Here is an 8,248-nt window from a genome sequence, read left to right on the forward strand (position 1 = left end):
TGTAGATCAGCATTCGATGCAAAAAAAGCGATGTCATCAGCATAAACGTACACATGAATGTCCTGGAGCAGCGGGATGGAGCTTAAAAATATATTAAATAAAACAGGAGATAATACTGATCCTTGTGGTACTCCCCTCTGTTGCTTATACCTAGACGATGAACATCCGTTTTGAAAACAGTAGAACTCTCTTTCCCTTAAAAATTCTGACAACCACGCCGTGATGTATTTCGGAAACCTATAATTCTCTAATTGCTTTATCAGTATGCTATGTTCCACGGAATCATAAGCTTTTGCTAGATCCAGGGTCACTAATGCTGAATATTCTCTTCGGCGACGAGCAAGTTTTATGCGACTCTCTAAATCTACGTGCGCACACCAAATCGAGCACCCTGATCTAAAACCAATTTGACAGGGGCTAAGTATTAAGTTTTCAGAAATGTAGGTCGTAATTCGACAATTTAAAATTCGTTCAATTAGTTTAACTAAGTTTGATGTTAGGGAAATAGGTCTAATATTATCTAAATCATATCGACCTCCCTGTTTTTTAAGTATCGGAATTACCTTAGCAAGTTTCCATTCTGAAGGTACCCACGCATTTTTTAAAGAGTAATTTACCATATTCAAAATTTCTTCTGGGGACAATTCATACAGAATTTTTATCACGGCTGTGGTAACTCCATCTGGTCCTGGCGCTGAAGAAGGCAGATAGCGAACAACATCCGCCAGTTCTTGTGTTGTGACTTCCCTAAATTCCTCTAGTGGTAACGGTTTCACTATGTACGGTGGAATGATTGAAGTGAACCTATCTTTCAGTCCTTTTCCAATATTTTCTAATAATTCGGATAATTCACGTGGCGAAAGCACGGAAGAGTCAATATTTGCTGGAACTGGAATCATTTTTCGAGAGCGTAAAAACCTAAAAAGGGCTTTTTTGTTTTTTGATTTAGACAGATGATTGTATTTATTCATATCATACTCCTCTTTGGCTTTATCTATCGTACGCTTGAATGTTGCAGCAACAAATTGGTAATCACTCCAATTCTTTGGACATTGATTACAAAGAAGTTGCTTCCAGGCAGCTTTTCGTTTTCGGTGGGCCCTCGCGCAATCTGAATTCCACCACGGACTTAATGGTTTACCTGTGTTGCAGGTTAAATTAACTGTTGCATTCTTCGCGGAACGCTTTAAAACTGCACAGAGGCTCAGAGCCCTAATATCCTCTTGCATATCCGTACGTGAAAGCATCGTAGACTTCAAGTCTTTTTGAAGTTTGTTATAGTTTATAAATGAGTTATTTTTCCTTCTAAGAGAAATCACAGAGAAATCAATTTGAAAAATAATTGGGAGGTGGTCGCTGTTCGTAGCACAGTCTATAGTATTCCACGATGATATAGCTAAAGATGAGCTGGAGAAAGTGAGATCTATAGCCGATTGAGACTGTCCGCGAAGAAACGTAATAACTTTTGAATTTAGACAAGATAGATTATTATCAAGAGTCCATTCCCACAGGCGTTTTCCTTCTGAATCAGTTTTAAAACCCCAAGATACATGGTGTGAATTAAAGTCACCAGCGAATACTATGTCTTTTCTGCAGGAAGCTAATACGGTGTCTAGAGAAAATGTATCCTGCACTCCTGCTGGGAAATATAAATTAACTAAGGTAAAAGGGGAGCAGTCTGGGAGTGAAATGTCTAATGCTAAAATTTCACATTCGGTAGACATTCTTTGAAACGATATCGTTGCTTTGTGACTAAATTTATTTGAAACCAAGAAAGCAACGCCACCACCTCTGGCAGGCCGATCCAAACGAAACATTCGATAATATTTTAGAGAATATTTTTGACCATTTGAAAGCCAGGTTTCTTGTAAGATAATGATGTCTGGAGAAAATTGAGAAGAAATATACGATAGATCTGTAGTAGCAGAAACAATTGAACGACAATTCCACTGCAAAATTTTTAGAGACCCTATGGTGAAGATAGAACGGTAGCGGAAACCGCCTGATCCAAAATAGTCTCTTTCAAAAAGTCCTTCTTGGAAAGGTTCACTTTTTCATATTTTTGAGTTTTTGACTTTGAAGAAATTTTGTGGGGAGGAGATCGTGTGCGTTTTAGACTTTTGTGTTCCATGTCTACATCCTGGTAGTCTTCATACTCTTCCGTTAGGGGTTCCGGTTCCGTCCGTTCTACTTGAGTAGAAGGTCCTGCGCAAGGGGAGTCAGCTGACGAGTTTGATGACAATGTTTGTTTTTGAGTTATGTTTAGTACATTTGCAACCTGGTATGCAGGAGATTGGGTAGAGGCTGCACCAATGACCTGCGCCATCTGGCTAGTCATCATTTGTGTCAAGGACTCAAAAAGAGTTGTTGCAAGTCGTTCCATTGCCTTTTCCATAGCTTTCTCTACTGCCTCTGCTATGGCCTTGGATAGAGAAACATCCATACTAGCGGTGTGACGAGCTGTTACGCCTGCGTAGCCCTGGGATCTTCCCTGAACTTCTGTAACTGCTTCCCTACGTGAGCAACGCCTGCGTTCCACCACTTCTAGTATTCTTAATTCTCGTTCCTTTGCAGAACAGTTTGAATAGTCTGCAGGGTGTGCTTCATTGCATAGGCAGCAGTTTTCTTCCTGCGACTTACATTCTGTGCTGTCGTGATTCTCTCCACATAGGCGGCATCGAGTAACCGATCTGCATCCTTTTATAGTGTGTCCGTAGCGCCAACATTTCAAGCACTGTAGTGGTCTTGGGGAAAGTGGCTCTACTCTGTATATCAGGGGCCATGCCTTGATTTCAGTTGGACGAACTGTTCCCGCGAACGTAACAATCACCGACTCCGTAGGTGACTTCCTGTTCTCAATAATTCGGCTACACCGGTATACGGATACAGCTCCAGCAACTGAAAATAAGTCTAGCACTTCTGAGGGGTCCAGGCTCGCGTCGACCCCACGAACTAAGCCTTTCGAGCATGCAAGGTGTGGTGGAATAAACGGGCTCACCGGATTCGATGCGAATTCAGAACAGTTTAGAAGGTCTCGAACGCACTCCTGATCCGATGAGCAGCAAAGAATACCACCGCGACCAAACTGGCGGACCTCGGTGATCTTTTGGAACTGGGAGGAGGCCTTTCGAAGCTCCACCTGAATCGCTTTCGGATTCTTCATCTGAATCGATCCCCCATTTGTAGGCACAAGAGCCACAGGGACACTTTTGTTGCCACTGCGTAAAAAAGAGTCTATTGGCCACTCTCGGGAAGGGATTGAGGCTAGCCAAGGGGAATGCCCTTGACCGGGGGAAGAAAGAGACATCAGGTTAGTCTGACTTTACACTCGCGACACAATAATCCTAAAGGTGAAGAAAAAAGATCAATAAATGAATCAAAAGAACAATCGAGACGTTAAAAGAGCAATAGATAACCGCCGCCCGATACTTGACCACACCCGAGACAGGACAGCAGACGAAGACAGCAGGCGAGCGGCGAGCAGCTGATGCGTCCCCGTTCTCTGAGACGAGCTAAGGAGATATACCTTTTTGGGAGCACGTGATCAGTGTCTCTGTCTGCTGCTTTATTCCTTGTCTGTTTTGCTTCTGCGTTCGTGAATTGCGTGATGGTTATTTAGAGTTATTTGTCTCTGTGGTTTTATTAAAGCCTTTTTCAGTTCTGAGTCGCGCCGTTCTGCGTCCTCTTGTTCTTATGTCCTGCTTGGCGTCTAATGCAACGTGATGAATCGGTACAAGTCAAATTTCAGTTCTTGACATCGCCAGTTACTAACATACAATTGAAGGAAGTAATAATGTATCTCAGCATCAGCCTTCCTATGTACAACGCTGCGAACGTATGTGATTCCATTGAAAGTATTCTTCACCGAAATCTGTTTCTTTGTACTGCGCGGCTTGGCCGCTGAGTCCGCATATTATTCATGCATTGTGTTGCGATACGGTGTTGATAAGCATTACGTTGTAAAATAAGACTGTTGCTCTGTAAGTGCGAAGTGTGAAGGCGAATAATTCGCGACGTGGTGCATTAAGTTACGGGACCAAACGTAACCTTACTATCGGGGGAATAAAAAGCTTCCTGTTCTCGTTGTACCTCGGGACCATAGAGTTTCCTGCGGTGTTCGCTAGAGGGAAATGTGGCACTGCAATCGCTCAGCCTAAGCTGAAATGAGAATTAGCCCAGGGTTTACTACGATATGACGTGGCTTCATTGTCACAGCTCCTTGCGCCTTCTTATATATTCAGTGCGGTTAAGTTGCGTTGCATGCTGTGCTCACCACGTTTGCTTTGTAATAGTAAATGCCTGTTACGCTCAGAGCCACTTTATTACGTCGAGTATCTGTGAGCCATTAAATAAACAGCGGCACTTTGACGCGTCGGTAGCACTCAATATCTATGTTGATGTTGAGTAACACTGATCAAGCGGAGGATCTCTCAAATTAAGGAAATAGATACCGTGTTATTTATTTATTTATTTATTTATTTATTTATTTATTTATTTATTTATTTATTTATTTATTTATTTATTTATTTATTTATTTATTTATTTATTTATTTATTTATTTATTTAGATAGTGCAGCCTTGAGCAGCCTATGATAGCAGTGGCATTGACACCGCATAGAACAAACTTCAACGAGAAGAATTTTATGAGATGAAATTCAATGACACCAAATCGTGTACAATAACGATCGCAAGGGCACATCGCTAAAACCAAACAATTGAAGAAGTTGGACGCTGAATAAACATAATCGCGGAGATGCAACAAATTCGTGATAAAAATTGAGTCTCGAGTAGTTTTTAATGTGAAGATATACAAGATCGTATGGAGTAAGCACGACGAAGTTTAGGGCAAATCCATCCCAAGCCTGCCACTCCAATTCCAGCCTTTAAACAGCCATAATGAGTGGCGGCGTGCGCAGAGTCTAGCGCCACATTCCCCACTAGTGTTGATGGCCTGAAACTCTATACCCTTGTGACCAGTGTTTGTACTCGAGTCTTTGTTAGCGGGCAATAAAGAGTTGGCGTTATGCTCGTGTGGTTACTGTAAAACGGTGTTTCTGCTGCAACCCGAAGCGCAAGACGCTCGAGCTACCACGGGTAAGTGTAGGCGCAGTCAAAAAGTGCGGCGGTCAAGACACTTGTCTCGAAATCGCGAGTCGCGTTCTCCGGACTGCGCTGGCGGCGTGTTTTGCACACCACGTCTTGTCGCTAATGATAATGCGTGGTGCGTAATCGGCTGGATATTAACCAAGCGTTGCTTTACATTTTAGGGTTACCTTTTGACAGCTTGCCATACTCATCGTCTTCTGCTCTGGCAGCTGATTTCTCTTGGCCGCCATGGCCTTATTCTAGACGAGTGTGTTGATCTCTAATTCTCTATTAATATACGCGATGTTTTAGTTTAGTCTTAACAGAAGTTTTTTTAATCGCCTATGAGGCGTAGGACATTATTATTTCTTGTTTTTTTTACACATTCTTCTTTCAGGGAATTGCCTGTGAAAGCGCAATCCAACTTTTTCAGGTTGTCTGAAGATAGGGACGTTAGTGCCACGATCAATTGTAATGTACAAGTAGTTAATTAATAAATTGGCTAATTAAGTTTGTAATTCTTCCATTTCCATTACGCGTGGAAATCGTGAAATTGAACAGCAGTGAGGTATTTCATTATCTCCTTGTTCTTTGTTCAATCATCTTCACCGCGCACGGCGTCCGCGTTTCGACGAACGAAATTCAAAAACGCTCGCGTCTGTTTAGGTGCGCGTTAAAGATTACCAGGTGGCCAACATAAATCTGGAGCCGTACACCGCGGTGTCTCTCATAGCCAAAGTGCAGCGTTAAGACGTGAAATCCCCGTGAATACCTTCAGTGGTGGCCCAGCGGCTAAGGCGTTGCGCTGCTGAGCACGAGGTCGCGCGATCAAATCCCGGCCGTGGCTGTCGTATTTCGACAGAGGTGAAATACAAAAATGCCAGTGTATTTGCGTTATAGTGCACGTTAAAGAATCCTAGGTGGTGAAAATCAATCCGGAGCCCTCCAATACGGTATGCCTCATAATCAGAACTGGTTTTGGCATGTAAAACCCCAGAAAGAAGTAAATCCCCGTGAATAAATCGTGTTCTGCACTTTATGAAATTGTTTTCGCACGGCCACCCCGATTATACGGCTATATCTAATAGTGGGTTTGTGCCATTTTCGGAGGATATCATCATCATTCGATAGTGGTCAGCATCAGAACGGCTTCTGCAGGTCCCGCCTTCCTGAAGTCCCACGGCGTCCGTCAGCTCATCTCCGGCCGCCGTCAGCGGCCTCGAGGACTCAGAAAACGCCAGAGGCCCCTAGGATCTTAACGGAGGCAGCAGCAGCAGGCAAAATCATGCGAGCGGTTCCACCTTTACTCGCGTTTTCTCGATGACATCGACGACACGGAAATAGAGGTCAGCCACGTTGATGAGTTAGGCCTAACGGCCGTCTCAGCGATTCGAAGAACGCGAGTTCCGAGCGTGCAGCGGCTGCGGCGGCGAAGGCAGACTATCAGCCTACAGCGAACCTCGCCGCAGCGACACCGGTTTCGAGAGTCGGCTATTCGCACAAATCGACTGCATCTTCGGGTCACAAAATGGCTACGCCAGCGCGTAGCCCTAAAGTGTTGGCGAGCAGGTCGAAAAGTCCCCGCCGTAGCTCCAGCACTTGCAGTCATGACGAAGGCAACGCGGAAGCTGCGGCAACTATGAAAGCGCATCGTCCTGCGGAAAGGAAATTCAAGAAGAAGAAGGCAGGTTCCGAGAGCTCCAAGTGTGACCGAATCAACAAGCCGTCCGGTGCTACAAGGAAAGAAGGGCGAAACGACACCATGAAGTCGTCCGGCTCTGCAACCGGCACCGAGGCGTTGGCCAACGGTGGCGCCAGCAGCGGTGCCGGTGTCTCCCAGAAGACGAAACACGTGTCCAGTGGCGCCGCAGGCGGGCGCGAAGAGCCTCTGACTTCTGCCGTCGCCGCCAGGCGACTCACGAGCACGAACGCAGATGCTGTCACCAGTCGTCTGGAGAAAACTACGGCTGTCCAAAGTCGTGGAATGTCTCCGACGCGCTCGGCTACTACAGCCGAGGGGCCAGCTTGCAACCTCGTAGGCACCTTCAATCACTCGCGAAACTTAGGTCCCAATAGGAAAACGTCGACATTCCAAGTCCCTGCCGTCAATGAATTTCCCCGGGGGTGGACCCGATCTCCCAGATGACCTCCGGGCAAGTTGGAAACACTGCTAGAAAACAGAGTTCCGTCAAGAGCTCCGCGAGTCCAGGGGAGGCCACGACTAACGTCCAGCAGCCTCTTCTAGCGTCGAAAGTTGTCAAGACCCGGAAGGCCTCATTTGGTGGCGTTGGGAAGTCTGCAAACCTAAACCGTTGTGAACGTGCAGAAAACGGAGACAAGGGTAACAAGACGTCGAGGGCAACGCCCAGTTGTGACGCCGGTCACGGAGAAGCGGCCACTGTCGAAGGCCATGATGTCACATCCGCTAGGAAAGACCACGTTGCATCGAGGTCGTATGAGCAGCCCCGACAAGGTCGCCAGTAGTCGTAACCGGCCACCGACGGCTGCGCGGAAGAGCGTGGCTTCAAGAAAAGGACGCGCGATTCGGAGTACTTCTTCTAAGGCACCATTCGTCGACGACGACGGCGGCGCTTTGGCCAAGGGCTCAACGCAGGGAGCCGTTTCTGCCATCGGTAGTAGCAAGCTGAGCGCCTCTCGTCTTAACAGGACGAGACGCTCACGGGGTACGTCGTCCGGTGAAGCGACGGATACCAGCAGCACGAGTCCCTCGTCTACGACGCCTAAAACGTGAGTCTACTACCTTTTAGCCGCTGTGTTTCGGCACCATTTGTGGGGCAATAGCCGATAGGCGTGCATTGCTGTGACAGGAACTGTAGGTCTCTTATGTAATCGAATTTATACTTTCGCTATGTTGGCCAAAGACTACTCGCAGACCACCTTGCCGTCTTACTAACCTATTCCTTGGGCTATATAAAGTCAAAGATGCTGAATGTAAACAACTGTTAACAAGAGTGTTTCATTTTTTGTACTGTGGCCAAATGATTTCCGAATAGGTCTCTTGCTTAATATTTGTGGATATTAGGAAAAAATGTCAGAACACAAGTATGTGGGGCATATACTTGAGGGGAAGCTTTAATTCGGGGCTACGATATATATATATATATATATATATATATATATATATATATATATATATATAGCA

Source organism: Dermacentor silvarum, chromosome 5 (assembly GCF_013339745.2).
Source record: "Dermacentor silvarum isolate Dsil-2018 chromosome 5, BIME_Dsil_1.4, whole genome shotgun sequence".
Classification (NCBI taxonomy): Eukaryota; Metazoa; Arthropoda; class Arachnida; order Ixodida; family Ixodidae; genus Dermacentor; species Dermacentor silvarum.